This window comes from Toxotes jaculatrix, chromosome 21 (assembly GCF_017976425.1).
Source record: "Toxotes jaculatrix isolate fToxJac2 chromosome 21, fToxJac2.pri, whole genome shotgun sequence".
NCBI lineage: Eukaryota > Metazoa > Chordata > Actinopteri > Toxotidae > Toxotes > Toxotes jaculatrix.
This window is the reverse complement of record NC_054414.1, coordinates 10,255,521-10,272,131: the sequence shown is the minus strand read 5'-3', so window position 1 is coordinate 10,272,131 and position 16,611 is coordinate 10,255,521. Positions and strand designations below refer to the sequence as shown.

Below are 16,611 nucleotides of genomic sequence, written 5' to 3'. Positions count from 1 at the left end.
TATATATATTCAAAAGTGCTACAAATACATAGATAATATTAAAAGACATGAATGGGTGATTTTTTTCTCATTTTCAGTTGAATTGTAATCATGAAATAGCAGGAAGTACACATTGTCATTGCTCTGATTTGCTGTGATTTATTTCAACTTTGCTAGGTTGCTGGTGCTAATTCTGATGTAGTGTTATTTTTTCACTCCAGGAAAAAATCTCATTCATATACCTTGAAAGTTCCAAAAAGTTTAGCTTTCTTATTTTATTTTATTTTATTTTATTTTATTTTATTTTATTTTATTTTATTACATTTTGTCAATAGTAAAAACCTTCATGCAGATAGCATATATGCCCTGCAATTGGTTTGTAGATGTATAATGACAAACTGTGGAACTTGACTGTGGGACAAAAAGTTTCTGTGTTTTGTAAACATAAAAAAAAAAAAAAGTCATACATTTCTCAAACGTATGTTTTGTATATGGGTGTGACTTCACAATCCAGTAAGGGTGAGTTCAAAATAAGAAACAAATGTGTTCCGGTAGGATTAACATCACTAATGCTACCCCCATCTGCTTTTATTTTTTTTTATCTTTAAAAGCATCACATTTCTGGATTACTTCCAGAATATTTGTTGCATCTTTTCTAACGGCTTGCCCGGTGCTAATTCAGAGTTTTATTGGTTTAACAAATACCACAACCCTCAGCTCAACCTCTTAAGCCAAGAAAACAGTAAAAAACAAAGTCAGGCTCACCAGTCTCTTTTCAGGAAAAAGCTCTCTCTGCCAGCTCCCCTGTAGTGAGTATTTTAGATGCATTATGAGGCCTTTGTAATGCATAATGGTTGACTCAAAAGATCAGCTATCTGCATATTCATTAGAGGGACAACAAGACAAAAGACAGGAATGAAGGAATTTCTAAGAATACTTGAATTATGTAGGTTGATGAACATAAATGGGACAGAATATTAGAGCCAAAGAAAAACTAAGAGAAAGGAGCAAAGACGCAAAACTCACTGGAACGTGTTACAATGAATAGTAAAAGTCAAAATTTCAAATCAAACCTGCCTTCCTAAGTAATCTCTTACATATGATAATAACATTTTTTTTTATTCTTCCTTTCTCAAGCTTATCATACACAGTCACTGTCATCCCCCCCTCCCCCTCCCCGGACTGTCTTTCCCTCCATCTCTGTAAACAATCTGTAACCATACTCGACTTCAGCTCTTGCAGCAGCACACCTCCACAAACTCCAGCTCTCTTCTGTCAAAATGCCAGATTTTAACGAAGCCGTGCCAGCATCATGCCAAGTCATCAAAGAGGACGTGGACAAATGGTGAGTTCTGACAGGAATGATCTACACTTGTAGATGCTGAAAATGGTATTTATACAAATATACATACAGTTAGAATTCTAAAATGAATTATTAAAGTTTCTCCAGCCAGTGTGACAGTCTTTGGTGAGTGTAATTGCCTGTACAGAGTGTCTTTGTATAACTTTGTGCCCTCAAGGACTATTCATTAACTGTGTTTGGGCTCCAGTTAAATCCCAGTCACTTTCCATTACATCCCTTTGGCCATTCTCAGTCATCACTTATTGAGTTCTATGCATGATTTCCAATGTATTCATATTAACTTCTTGTCTGGGCTCAACTTGTAAGCGTGCCTATGGGGAGATCATTAACTTTAATTGCAGTTAATGTAGAATACTTGTTCACAACTTTCAGTAAACCCTCTCTGCATCACAGGACTAAGTGTAATGACATTTACAGAGGGCTCCTACTCTAACACGAGTGTCTGGAGGAGCATAAATAGAACCTGTGGTTTGAAACAGACTTCCACATGTATGACCTATTGCAGAAGACCGGCACATTCCAGGCTGTTGGCTCATGTTACATGCATGCAAGAAGCGACAGACATTTGGTGTGTGTCCACGTGCAGCGGTGATTAGTGTTAGTGGAGCTGCTGTACAGATTACTCACTCACTCGTGTTCTCGTACTTCATCAGATGCAGATAAAAGCAGCTGTGGAGGTTTGAGTTGAAATACTTTACTATCAGGCTAGACGGTAATAATCCCTTTGATGCACATGTAGACTAAATTCAGAGATATTTCTTAGGTGGAATAGGTGATATAAATTCTGCTGCTTCCATTTACATCATGTGATTTGCACAATTTTAACTGAAACCCTGTTTCATATGGCAAAGAGGCCAGCTGTATGTGTGTAGAGAGCTAAGAGTGTTTTATAAATCTGGTTTTGTGTTTCAGTGTCAGAGAAAAGGGAGCGGAGGATTGTAAAGATCTGATAGATGCCTTCCAGGCCTGTATAAAAACCCTGTCTGAGGGATCATAACACATAAGGAAAGACATCTCACTAAAATGTAAGTTCAGACAAATGACTACAAACTATTATCACTGTTTTTTTCCCCCTGTATAAACATAAGTCCTGTGGTTTTGCACAGATAATAACTACTTGTAAAACAGAACAACAATCTCTTAAAGCTACAAAGCAATTGTCTATGATGCTTATCAGGAAGTTGCTGACAAACAAATAGGCAACAACGTCTGTAGACATTATTCGTCACAGCTGATTCTTTCACATTTTTTTCTTGACATTTTGTCACATCACTTCACTAAGACCACTAGCAGATAACCATGAATGCCATCAGTGTGAGATCCTTAGGAGATAAACACTGAGGCTTATGGAGCATAATTCTAACTAGAATTAAACTAAAAATTAAAGGAAAAAATGGAAAATAAACCAGTGTTGTACAACTCAGGAAAATCTGGTAATGATTTGAAACAAACTGATTTTGTGAAGAAGACGTGTTTGATCTTTTGTGTCAGTCTTTGTTTGATGCAGTAGACTAACACTTGTGAAGTTCCCTAACTCGGTCAAATCCCATGTGGTTCTATTCCATATTTTATTTTACGTAATGCCATAGAAACTATAGAGTGTCTGTTGTAATGTGAATATACCTTTGATGACACATTGTATTGTATAATATTGTTTTGTTTTTTTCAATCACAGCTTCATATTATCAAAGTCCTTTGTTTTCCCACCATTCCCTTCCCTGCTTATTGTATTGGACTGGACCATCTGAAAAACTGAAGAGGGGGTGATGATACTGAACTTTGGATAATATCTGTGATTGTGAATTTTTCTTTCAGAAATGTTATAATTCCATTATGCACTATGTTAGAACACTGATTATCTATCCACTGTAAATTATTTATGCATAAAAATGCACAATACAATAAATATTACCACATACAGTATATTGTTTTTGTTTTCTGGTAATCTCAGATGTTATTATTCAGCATTTTGGTAATGTTCTTGATTTATCAGATGAACTGGTTGTTGGAACTTCTCCACTGGCCGAACACAGGCTTCTTCTGGGTAGTCGCTCTTAATGGAATTAAGAAGAGCTTGTTAATCTCTGCTTAATCCTCACATTAGTACCTGCACTGAGCAGTCTAATGTCAATTTTCCAGTCTGAGCTCTAGCATTGACTGTGGGGATTGCAGAAATGCACAAAGATTAGACTGGAGACAGAACCTGAAAAAAAATTTTTTTCTCTGCTCTCAGTGTAGATGAGAGGAAAAGGTTGTTTACTCACAAACTGTATTTTATAGAATAACCTCCTGTGTATTTCTGTGCAGAGAGATCCTGGTGCTGTTAGCTGGAAGGAGATATTCAGGACTGAACTTTGGACAGAGAGAATTCACACAAAGCAGTGCAGTTAGAGACAGGCAAATTTCTTTCTGTCCTCAAAATCTACAACTGCAGACTGAGAAGTTTTGTCCTACTTTTTCTTCCCCCAACTTTCCTTGTTGGACTCCCTTGTTTCCTTCGATCCTTTATGTCAAATACTGCTTGTTGGAAAACCAAACAAAATATGATTTTGCAGTGTATCTGTTGTAAATGTTTTTTTTTTCTCTTAAGGTAAAAAGACCATTTTCTCCTGCAAGATGTGCCATTCTGTGTCACTGATGGAGGCCTACTCATTTTCATTGCACTGAAGTATTTTGATCTCAAAAGACCATCATCAAACCAGAGAACAGTAGAATGAATAGTATCTTCTCCGGTCTATTTCTGCTCTGTGGTTGGAGACAAATCCTTCTGTCTGCGTGCAAATCAACCAGCTAGGCGCAGATGAAGATGGGCTTTGGGGAATTATCCACCCACACACAACATTTCAAACTGAGATTTTAGAGATTTTTTTTTCAAGGCACTTTACAGATGATACATTCAAATGTCCTACTTGCTATTTTATAAAAAATATATATATATATTTAAAACTGGCATCTCTGTGTTATTCATTTGTAACAGCACCCCTCTCTCTACAGATGAGGAGGTGTGTTGGGTCACTCGTGTTTAAGGAGCCGTGGTCATCATGAAATAATTTTTAGTGTGGGTTTTAGCGAGGTTTATATGTCCTATAATGATACGAGGTCTCTACTTTGTGGGGTTATATGAGCAGCTAAATGTAATTCAGCCATCTTTCATTTTTATTTTCTAAACCTGTGTTTTTCTGACCATAACATGTCTTCAGAGACAATCTGCAAACATTAAATGGGTACAGAGTAATGAAACTCTTAATGAGGCAGTCTGAAGACAGATCTGCTATTAGTGGTTGAAAGTAGCTGAGCATATTTAATCAAGTACTGTCCACTTTTTACCTCACTACATTTGTTTGACAGCTATTCAGAGTTACTTTAAATGTCAATATTTCACATACTAACATATATATATATATATATACCAGATGCATTTTATGAGATTAAAATTTTCAGTAGTACAAAAAATAATTAAAATGGGCTCAACCAGGCAGTGCATTAAAATCCCTTCTGTAAAGTAATAATAATAATATTCCATCAATATAGCATCCCGGGTAATTTAATCAGTCACAATACATCGTACTGTATGAAATTTTTTCATGAAGGTATTCTTGTTTTAGCTGAAGTAAAAGATCCAAAATGCAACTTCCACGAATGCGTGCCTGTAAACTCTCTGTGGTATAAACTTATGCTCCACCTCAGATTTTATACCGCACATCAAATCAAACAGAAAAGAAAACACCACCATATGATAAACCGGTGATAGTGCGAGGCCAGAGCCGTGCCAGGGCACCCCAGCCTCCCCTCACAAGCAGCGTCCCAACCGCTGCCCTCCGATGTTTACAAATGTCTGTCATGATAATGGTGAGGGAGGTGTCCGCAGCGGCTCACGGGGCCCACAGTGTGGCCGGTGCTGAGGTGAATGCAGAGATAAGCGTATTTTGAGGAAGATGATCAGGAGGAGGAGGGCGGGGGAGGAGAGGCGAGAGGAGAGAGGATGGAGAGGGAGTGGGACCCGGATGCTGATGCGAGTGAGACGAAGGAAGGAAGAGGAGAGAGAAAATATCGATTTACGGCAAGAAAACCGAAGGGAGTATAATACAGGGGGGCCTTTACCCTGCGTGAACTATAATCAGAAGTGAGGAGGGGAATAAGACAGTCGATAATAGTGCGGACTGATCTGCGGATCTCTGTGAGGTTTTTTTTCACCTGTGTATCCGCCGGTGAGGGAGGAGGACACGCCAAAGGAGAGAGGAGAAGATGCTGTGATCCGCTACTTGCAGGGATGTAGAGAGGGAGAGACGGGGAGAGACAGGGAGGGGGAGGACTACGCCACGCTAAAGATGGTTGTTTTGCGAGGAATACGCGTTTCACCTCGAAATATTGTGAGAATGTGGCGGCCGTCCGATGAATCTTACCGTTTGGCGATGCCTGGAAACTTCAGGAGGTGTCGGTTTTTTTGACAGGCGGCGCGAGCGACACGGCCGTTGGTCAAGGCGTTGAGGCTAACTCAAGCTAGCCTCGCCGCTGTGTGGGAGAGCGGCGGAGAGGCTAAAATAGCATGTTGTTGCACCTGTAAAATAGGCCTGACAGAGAGGATAAAAATTGATATAATTTCCAGTGCTAACATCCACTTGACGTATTTGACGTTTTGTTGGCAGACTCAACCACCAAATGACATTAATCTTCGCAGCAGGCGTGAAAAAAGCTGCTTGTTTTAAGGCTATATATCGTTAACGTTACTCTGCGATAATTTTCTTATTAACCGTCATATATAGTTAACGTCATACATGTAACAAAGTACAAGTTATACAAATAAGCTAATGTACAGAAGTAAAACTCATTAGTTTGCCTACCTTGTCATGTTTATCTTTAGGGTAGTGGTCGGTATTTAACGCATAAAACAGCCTAGTAAGTTATTGCCATCTCAGTTTCCCTGCTTTAGTCTACCACTAGCAAGCTGTTTTCGTTAAAATATCCACGCTATACATGTTTACCGTGCTTCAGAACAAAAAGTCAAAGATATTTAGCTATGTTTATCAACCAGGTTTAGATGAAGAATGTTCAGTTGTCATCCAGATGTTTTAAATCAGCACCGGTTTGCATTTTTTACATGTGCACCCAGTAACTTCAGAGTAGCAGAGTCATCACTACATAAGGTAGTCCTTCTTCTAAGTTGATTACCATCTTGTATCCCATCATTACTTCTGTATAAGCTGTATAATATCAAAGTAATTGCAATAATCACAGTGTAGTAGTAGTAGTAGTAGTAATAGTAGTGGTGTATTAGCCTCCAGTAAGAGCAGTATGAGTAAGGAACTGTCTCTGAGTCAGTCAGCTCAATATGTTGGGCCCTACCGACTGGAAAAAACACTGGGGAAGGGACAGACAGGTGAGTACACCAAACTACTTTTGACATGGTAAAACTTTCTTGAAACGCGGCAACGGAAGCTAAAGTTTTACGTAGAAGTAAATATGGCAGATGATGCATCTTTCTGTGTTTCGTGTTTGCCCGGCTCTTATTTTGGCCTCTCTCATGCTGTCTTTCAGGGCTGGTCAAGCTGGGAGTCCATTGTATTACGGGTCAGAAGGTAGCGATCAAAATAGTCAACAGAGAGAAGCTGTCTGAGTCAGTCTTGATGAAGGTATAGTATGACGTTGCTGAGGTGATTGCTCACGCTGACTATAACAAGGCTAATTTTGTGTATGGCAGTGTGTGTTGTGCTGTACATTAACTGCTCTGTATTCTTCTATATTTAACTTCTGTATTAGTGTAATAATTCACCTCAGTCCTGTTGCGTGACACTGACCGGCTTGTGTGCTCTGCTTTAGTATCTTCATCTCTTTCTCTCTCTTTTTCTTTATATCTGTCTCTTCTCCCTAACTAGGTTGAGAGGGAGATTGCCATTCTGAAACTGATTGAGCATCCGCATGTGTTGAAGCTGCATGATGTTTACGAGAATAACAAATACCTGTGAGTTCCCTCTACGTTCAAAGGAGCCTCACAGTTGAGCTCACCTCGGTGTGCATGTTTTTTTTTTTCTTGCTGAATACTGAACTTTGGAGCGGGGTGGGTAGAAATATGACTCTAAGAACTATATTAATCTGCTCTCGTCAATGTAATTTTCACTTTTCCTTCATCTTGTACAATTATTCTGAAAAGGTTTTGATCTATCTTGAGGAAAAATACTTCCAGAAAGGCTTTAACATTGTTATAAAACAGCTGCTAGAGCAGACGGGCAAGCTGTCTGACAGTGAGTACATAAAAAAGAAAACAGATATATTACACTCTCATTACTGCAATCCTAGAATCCAACATCGAAGGATAGTATCTAACAGTTTAAGAATGTCTGAGGTTAAGAGTTTTTGTTTTTCTTAATTTATTCCTTTTGTCCTCCTCATGTCTCTTAGAGATGAAAGCGTCCAATCACACTGTTGTCCCTACATGTCGACAGGTACCTGGTGTTGGAGCATGTGTCAGGAGGAGAGCTGTTTGACTACTTGGTGAAGAAGGGCCGACTGACACCGAAAGAGGCCAGGAAGTTCTTCAGGCAGATCATCTCTGCTTTGGATTTCTGCCATAGTCATTCCATCTGGTTGGTGTTTGCATAAAGCAGTGGTTCTTAAATTGAGGTCTGGGTCCTGTGTATGCTTTTGGTCTGAAAAAAAACCCCCACACATGATACAGAATCAATGCCAGTTTGACATGTCATTTTAAATAGACCATTCCTCTTTAGAACTGACTTGCTGTTTTCAGACACATACAATTCTTAAATTTCTTTTTGACAAATGGACGTTTTTGTGACAGTGTATCAAGAAAAAAATGAGTAGAGAAACCATGCAGTAGCAGTTTGGCTGAGACTAATAGTTTCTCTTGTGTTTGTGCAGTCACAGAGACTTGAAGCCCGAGAACCTGCTCCTGGATGAGAAGAACAACATCCGTATCGCTGACTTTGGCATGGCCTCCCTACAGGTGGGAGACAGTCTGTTAGAGACCAGCTGTGGGTGAGTACCAACTCTGTGTGTGTGTACACTCATAAATAATGTGTGCACACATAAAAAAGGGTCATATTTTGTATTTCAGGAACTTGGAATGTATATCTATCCATATTACATAATATATTAATCACGATTAAGAGTGCAGTAGTTGCCACAGAAACTAAAGACATCACATACACAGTGATAGCCGTGCCTCATACACATTACTTATTTATACTCCTTCAGGTTTACTGGTATAGTAGTATAGTAGAGTTGTAAGCATAGTAATGTTGCTTCTCACACATTTCTCTTTCATTTCAGATCACCACATTATGCATGCCCTGAGGTTATACGGGTAAGAGTCCTGCTCTTGCACAGAGCCTTCCTCAAATATTAGCTTGTAATAAAAATTAGCAAATGTTATTAATAAATTATTCATTTAGAGGCAAATGCATAACTACAAAGCTACATGTGCTAAAACAGGGACATCGCTAATTGTTTCAAAATTGGGAAGAACAATTTAAAAAGCCTTAATGAAAACAGTTTGTCATGTGTTTTGTTTTAAGAAGGCTCATATTTAGTAGGAGTTATTCTTGAGGGCACCCAGCGTACAAGAAGATTATCCAGTTCTGTCAATGAAAAAATGGTTTCACAGTGTTTTGGACTGAGATTGACTAAGTGCTGGATTAAAAAGGATTACAGTGTTTCTTTTGAAGGAGATTTCTTTTCAAAGATTTTATATAGTCTCTCATAAGCCTTAAATCAGCCTGAAATCATCTGAGTGAATTTAATCGATTAATGCTCATTTGTGTTTTGACATAGTCGGTGAATGAATTCATGGGGATTCTGTGTTTGGCAGGGGGAGAAATATGACGGACGGAGAGCAGATGTGTGGAGCTGTGGGGTCATCCTATTTGCTCTACTGGTGGTAAGTCTTTTCCCCCTGTTTTCACAATACAGTTGGCTCCCTTTGTAAATAAACCCCTCGTGTGTTTTCAGTTATCTCTTACTTCCCCACTTTTGTCAAGCTTATTTTATCACATCTGTTTTCCCTTCCTTTCTCTTACTTCCCTCTCAACTTTTCTCCTCTAGGGTGCCCTGCCTTTTGACCATGATAATTTACGCCAGCTCCTGGAGAAGGTGAAGAGCGGGGTGTTCCACATGCCCCACTTCATCCCCCCGGACTGTCAGTCTCTGCTCAAGGGCATGATCGAGGTCAACCCTGAAAAGAGGCTCACGGTATGAGACTGTGCTCATACACAGGGGGTTTGGATAGACACCCTGAATTAACACAAATCTCATGTGCAGACTGTATCCAGAGATACTTTATTCAGATTTACACCTGTGTTAAATTGTCCGGATTAAAAGACAAAGTTACATTTACATCAGGTGATTGCATTGTCAATGTGTTTCAGGTGCATTCATGCCAGGATTTTATTTTTTCATTTTTTGTATGATCAGAATTAGAAGTACAATAAGGATCCATCAAATCAAAAATCTAAATTTTAACTGGTTCAATAACCTTTCTCCAGCACATTTAGCAATGCTTAGTGAATAAACATTGCAGAGTTGTAATTTGTGATTTTCAGTATACAATATTTAGAACTGATGAGGTGCCTTTTATTTCTGTAAAAAGATCCGGAGTGAATTGTTTACACAGCACAGCTCTGTGGCCATCTGGCTGTTAACAGACTGTAGAAACTAATGGCCCCATCTGCCTTGTCACCCCTTACAGCTAGAGGCCATCCAGAAACATGCCTGGTATCTGTGAGTATACGTTCATCTTTTTACATACTTTATTGTTGAAATTAATAATGTAAAGTGATGCTGCTGCATCATATTTAAACGTATACTTTAAATCTGGGTCATTCACATGTGTTTCGTTATGTGTGATGTGTGTGTGCGTGTGGCTCCCAGGGGTGGTCGTAATGAGCCGTGTCCTGAGCAGCCTCCTCCCAGGCGAGTGTGTGTGAGGCGAATCTTGTCCCTGACTGAGCTGGACCCAGATGTGTTGGACAGCATGCACTCGCTGGGTTGTTTCCGAGACCGAGTCAAGCTCACACGTGATTTGCAATGTGAAGAGTAAGCATTTTCCTGACACTAAGCATGACATGACATGGTTCTGAGTGCCTGATTATACACAGAGTGAGTAAGAAAATCACTTGTGCAACATAATGATATAAACACACTACTTCATTACTTTTTGTTGAGCTTATGGCATGATATGATATGAAAACTGCATTATATCAATTTTTTTTATAGTTTCTGTGGAGTAGCAAAAATCCAAAAACATCTCTGATAGCGTCACTAGTAATTAAAACATTTTAATTCCACAGAGCTAACATCGATTTCAGGACGGTTGTATTGGGTTGTGCAGATGAGTTACTTCTATTCTGGTCACTCAGTAATGTACTTAATGAGTTTCTGCGTCTGATCTTTATTGACCCTTGTGTATTGTGGACAGACATTTCGAGTGCTGTCTGAAAGCAGAGAAGGGATACGTTTCTTCTCCATCACGCCACATGAAACTCTGGGTCAAGTTGACTTGTTTGCCACGGGGTTAAAGAATACAAGACAGTGGACAGACTGAAGCTATGTCCAAATTCAGGGACTAGATCCTCTCGAGGACCTGTGACAGTGTCCCTTTCATAAAAATATGATCTAGCCTCACATATATAATTGTGCAGTCTGGTGCTACTTGTATTCTGTATTCTGTCTTTGGAACACAGCACAAGAAGGAGTATATATGTGGCTGCATGTTTAGGTGCACAGATGACAATATTGTCAAACCGGCCATTTTATTTTTTCACAGAGCAGAGCTACCTACTCTTGCCACATGCAATATTGCTCCTTTCTGCATTATCCTTTGCAGATTTTAACATCTTCTGAGCTTCTTTGTGCGCTTTTGTTTTCCTCAGAGAAAACCAGGAGAAGATGATCTATTACCTACTGCTGGACAGGAAAGAGCGCTACCCCAGCTATGAGGACGAGGACTTGCCGCCGCGCAATGACGTAGGTCAGTCAGTAGGGGGCAGGAGGGATCCACTCAAGGGAGGGAGCTGCTTTTCTTAGCCTCAGTTTCTGAGATGCAATTGTACCACAGTCTGTGTGAGTCATACACAGGGCGCTCATTACCTCTGCCAGTATTTGAGATTTTAAATGTTATTAAGTTCTGGGTGAAATATTTTGCATTGGTAGTCATGAGACTAAGAATCAGAGACTGCAGTCTCCACCATTAACAACAAAACATGAAGCAGTATGAAAGATGGACGGACATTTGTGCCCTCTTGATTCATTTGATAGCAAAAGGCTTCTCTTGTTTTGTTAAATTGTGGCCTTTTTATGGAGCTATGTGTAACATTTTACCAATAGAAAGTCTTTACACCAGACTTTGCAGGACATCTGCGGAATTTCTCTATGGGACAAAACTGCGAGAGGGCAGCCATTCTGCCAGTGCAAATTAAGCTAAGTTTATCACAGTCACAGATGGCGCAGCGTGTGAAAGGCCTGTGGAAAAATAACTTTCAACATGATCATGCTTTTCAGAACTGCAAAAGAGAAAATAAATGCACGTTGACAGAGTGACAACAGGGAGCGGGATGGTGAAGATGCAGCAGCATCTCTTCCTACCAGGGAGCAGTAGGCTGGATTAGAAAAGCAATGACAGAAACAAACCATCTTTTTGAGAGTGGTCTTTTGTCTTTAAGGCAGTTACACAGCATGTAAAAAATTAGCTTTAAACTGCTAAAATTGATGTTCTGTGACAACCTTATGGTGGTGCTCCACAGCAGACCCTCCACGAAAGCGCGTTGATTCGCCTATGCTGACACGCCACGGCCGCTGCCGCCCTGAGAGGAAAAGCCTGGAGGTACTGAGTGTTACTGAACAGGGGTCTCCCACCCCACCTCGCAGGGCCCTGGACACAGCTGCACACAGTCAGAGGTACAGTATAGAACGCTTACACAAACACAACACACACAATGTAAACGTTGCACACGCTGACGATCTTTTGGCCTCCGGTCTCTTTGTCAGGTCTCGCTCAGTCAGTGGAGCCTCCACTGGTCTCTCCTCCAGCCCTCTCAGCAGTCCCAGGGTAAGGGCCTGTTGGCCAACTTCAAACGAACTGTACACACTGTTGCTGCTTTGATTACCTGCACTCACTCATCACTGAACACAATACAAGGTTACTTTATGAAATATTGTGTGCTGTAATGTCTTAAAGCTGCAGAGCCAACATGGTTAGCATTTACCATTGTGACCCAGAGTGAGCATTGTGTTCAAATTTGGACCATGTAGACAGTTGGATGGCAGCAGCACTGCAAACCAATTGTTAAGTTGGCCAATAATTCAATGCTATCAGTTTAAAGATAAATTGAATTTTACCTGTCAATTTAGAATCAGATGTTAAATCTTTTAAACCACATTGTTTTAAAATCATTTTGTTTTCTAAGATTGAAAATCATTATATTCACTTGTATGAACACGTATTTACCTTTTTGCTAACTAATTTTGTAAACCATAAATATCAATATGATAAATTTTTTTTTGTCGATATCGACCAACCCTGCTTTAAAAAATTCAAACCACACTTCACAGCCCCCTAAGACGTCCATTTACCAAGCTCTTCCGTCATTTTTACACGTCATCACGACACCAGTCCCTCAGTTTAAATCTCTCACCCAGCAGGAGGCTTGTGCGGCATTGTCCTTCTGTCTTCATGTCACTTCTCTTCCTCACCATGCATGAACTAGCTGTTTGCACAGTTGTTATGTAGAACCTTTAAAGTATATTGGCGTTTAATGGGATCCAATTACATATTAAATATTAAACAGGTCTGTAGATGGATAAATGTCTGCAAGTACAGTAACTCCTTCACTGCCACTGTCCTCTGTCACTGCATTCTTAACCCTGTCACTACCACAACTGTCACTAAACCCTCACTCACATAAGATATAAATGGCACATAAAGACTAAAGGGCCAAAAAGAAAGCTTTTATAGTCAGCACTGGTCGAGTTGCATTTGACACTTGTCATGAAGCATGATATTCATTTCCATCCTCTCTCCATTTTCCATCCCTTCTCTTTCTTGTTTTCCATCTCTCCCACCCCCCAACCCCACAAACCCACTCCCCAGTCCTATCAGAGCCCCGTCTTCACTTTCAGCCAATCAGACGTCACCTCTGCCACCGCTACCCCCCCTCACAAAGGAGCCCAAACAGGGAAGCGCCACCACTCCTCGCTCAGCACGGGCTCATGACAAGCTCAAAGCTCCCCCCAACCCAAAGACCCAGACCCTGCCCACCAAGGGACCCGCTGACCGACCCCATCTGCAGCCCATCAAATCCTTGCCTCTGCACAACCCATCCTCCCGCTCACCCTCCCCTTCTCCGCTCCTGTCACCCATTCCCCGTTTCTTCTTCCCTTCGTCCTCTGTCCTTAAGTCAGTGACTAAGAGCTTCTACCCAAACTCTGCCCACTCTGTGCCGCAGGTCACTCCCCAGGGCTCTCCGTTGCCCACACCCTTGGGCACCCCTGTCCACCACCCTCACCACCCCTCCTCCACCCCGCCCTCCTCTTCCTCGTCCTCGTCCTCCTCGCGGGCGGAGGGGGGGGGAGGGGTGGGCTCACTGTCGCTGACCCCACCCTCCAGCCCAGGAGGGGGAAGCGGCATGGCGGCCAGTAGCTCTGCCCACTGGAGGACTCGCCTCAATTCTTTCAAGAACAACCTGCTGGGCTCACCCCGTTTCCATCGCCGTAAACTGCAAGGTGCGTTCTGTATGATTACCTTAATATTATGTGGGAGTTATGTTTTATTGTACAGGTATGGAACAACAAGACTTAAGTAGGTCATCACTTTCAAAAGGTTTCTTCTGTTCTAATTTTCTCTAATTCTCTGTTTCAGCATACAGTGTTCTAGATCTCTAAAACAGCAATTCTCCAGCTTCAAGCTAAAGGTCTCATACTGTGCACCAACTTTAATTTTAAAACTGATTTGTCTCTTTTAGTTCCCACATCAGAAGACATGTCCAGTCTAACACCAGAATCCAGCCCTGAGTAAGTCACAATCCTAAAGATAAATTATTCCTGAGGTGTCGCTTGTTTTCTCAAAATAAAGCTGTTGTCCTTGTGCTTTTGGATGTTTTCCTTGGCTCTGCGTATTTTCTCACCCTGTGTATTTTTTTTGTCTGGTTACCAGGCTGGCTAAGAAGTCGTGGTTTGGAAACTTCATCGGCTTGGAGAAAGAGGAGCAGATCTTTGTAGTCATCAGAGACAAACCCCTGAGTTCTGTCAAAGCCGACATTGTGCACGCCTTCCTGTCTGTGAGTATCTGCTGTGGTCTGTCTTTCACGCCTCTCACTATCAAAGCTTGTTTGTAGAAAGCATGGCTCTCACTGGCAAAGCTGTAACATATTCTCACGCACTCTCATTCTGTACGCACTTCATTTCTCATTATTTCAGTTTTCTCTTTATTTCAGTCTTGCTCACTCGTGGCACGTTAATGGATCACTTTGCTTTCACCGATGGCTCACTCTTTCTCTCTTCTCCTCACCCTCGCCCTTTGTCTCCCTATACTCACGTTGGCCCCCGTACCTCTCCCGCCTCGTAAGTCTGTCGGTCTCTCTGCTTCTTCTCTGTCTCCCCACCACACAGATCCCATCGCTCAGTCACAGCGTCCTCTCCCAGACCAGCTTCCGGGCCGAGTACAAGTCCTCCGGCGGCCCCTCCGTCTTCCAGAAGCCCGTCAAGTTCCAGGTGGACATTGCCTTCTCAGAGGGCGAGAGGGAGCGGGACAGGGAGAGGACCGAGAGGGAGGGCAGGAGGGAGACAGGAATCTACAGCGTGACGTTCACCCTCATATCAGGCAAGTGGAGTGGACGTTTAACACCTTCAAGTAGGAATTGAGCTAAAATTAATAAATTAATAAATGTTGTAGCTTTGGCTGTACCTACTCATAGCAAAAGTTTGATATTTTGAGAAATACACTTAATCACTCTCTGGCAGAGAGTTATGTGAGAGTTATATAAGGCTGTATTTTGTGTAGACACTGGGCACTGATGCATCTGAGAAGTCTGGCCTGGTTTACTAAATTAGAAAAAAAGGTGTTTGTTGAAAAATATCTTTTCTCAACACAGCAAAATATGGCCGGACAGCAGTATAGTTTTGGTTCTGGCCCTGAAACTCAGGCATCACAATAGCACAAATATCATTATTGATGGAATGATACCTAGCCATTGTTAGATTTGTTACCTTGGTTCATCTTCAGGTCCAAGTCGCAGGTTCAGACGAGTGGTGGAAACGATTCAAGCCCAGCTTCTCAGCTCCCATGATCAACCCATGGTGCAAGCCCTATCTGGTGAGCCTGCTTACACACGCCTGTGCACACACCAGAGGAAAAAAAATTAACATTTTTTACCTTTGACTTTGTTCATCTAGGGGGCAGTCAAGGGAGACAATTTGCCAGTTGAACAAGTGACTTGTTAACAGAAAGAAAAAACAATGAACAAACGTGCGGCATAATTTTTTAGACACTGTAGAATGTGTACGTTAAGAGTGACTTTCCTGTCCTCCTCTCCTGATCCCTTCCCAGATGAGAAGAACGGCCGGCCCCATGGGACCCCCACCCGCCAAAACTCGAGGCGCTCCGAGGGTGGGGGCGACAGGTGCGAGTGGGGCGACCGAACAGATGGCGGAGGCATAGGAGGCAGCGGGGGAGTACTGCAGCGCAGAGGCTCGGCTAAGGAGCGAACCCGACTGCTGTCCTCCAATGGAACCCAATCCCAACCTTAGGATAGAAAGTGAGACCATACAGCAGGATGCTTGAACCACACCAGAAAGAAGACAGTATAACTTCATCTCAAAGTATCCCTGCAAGCCATGAGCTACTCCTATTCTTCCTTGACTAAGTTATTGAAGGTGCTTGACCATAGCAAGGATTGAGCTTTTTCCCCATCATGCTTTTTTTTTTCCAACTTGACATTCTCTTGATCTTTTGGATCTCCAGGATTCCTACCCATAAACCAGAAAGAAGTGTTAGGGAATCAAACCCTTTAATGGAAAAAAAAAATTGTGAATGAGCAGTTTGGTATCCGTTATAGATACAGCTTCACAGATCAAACTAGGAATTTTGAAGTGCTAATGTGCATGCCAGTTAGCAAAATCAGCCTGCTAAAGGATGCTGACATGATCAGATAGGCTAGTCTACCATATCATTGTAATACAGTATCTGACACCAAAAAGAAATAATAGTCTTGTGATGGTTCTCAAGATTACTCTTAAAATTAACCAGTGCACTCATATCACTATCA

At 41.5% G+C, this 16,611-nt stretch overlaps 1 pseudogene; it reads left to right on the top strand.

Moving 5' to 3' along the window:
* The first annotated feature begins 5,839 nt into the window (after nt 1-5,839).
* LOC121201389 lies at nt 5,840-16,315 on the top strand (annotated as a pseudogene).
* Nucleotides 16,316-16,611: the final 296 nt, after the last annotated feature.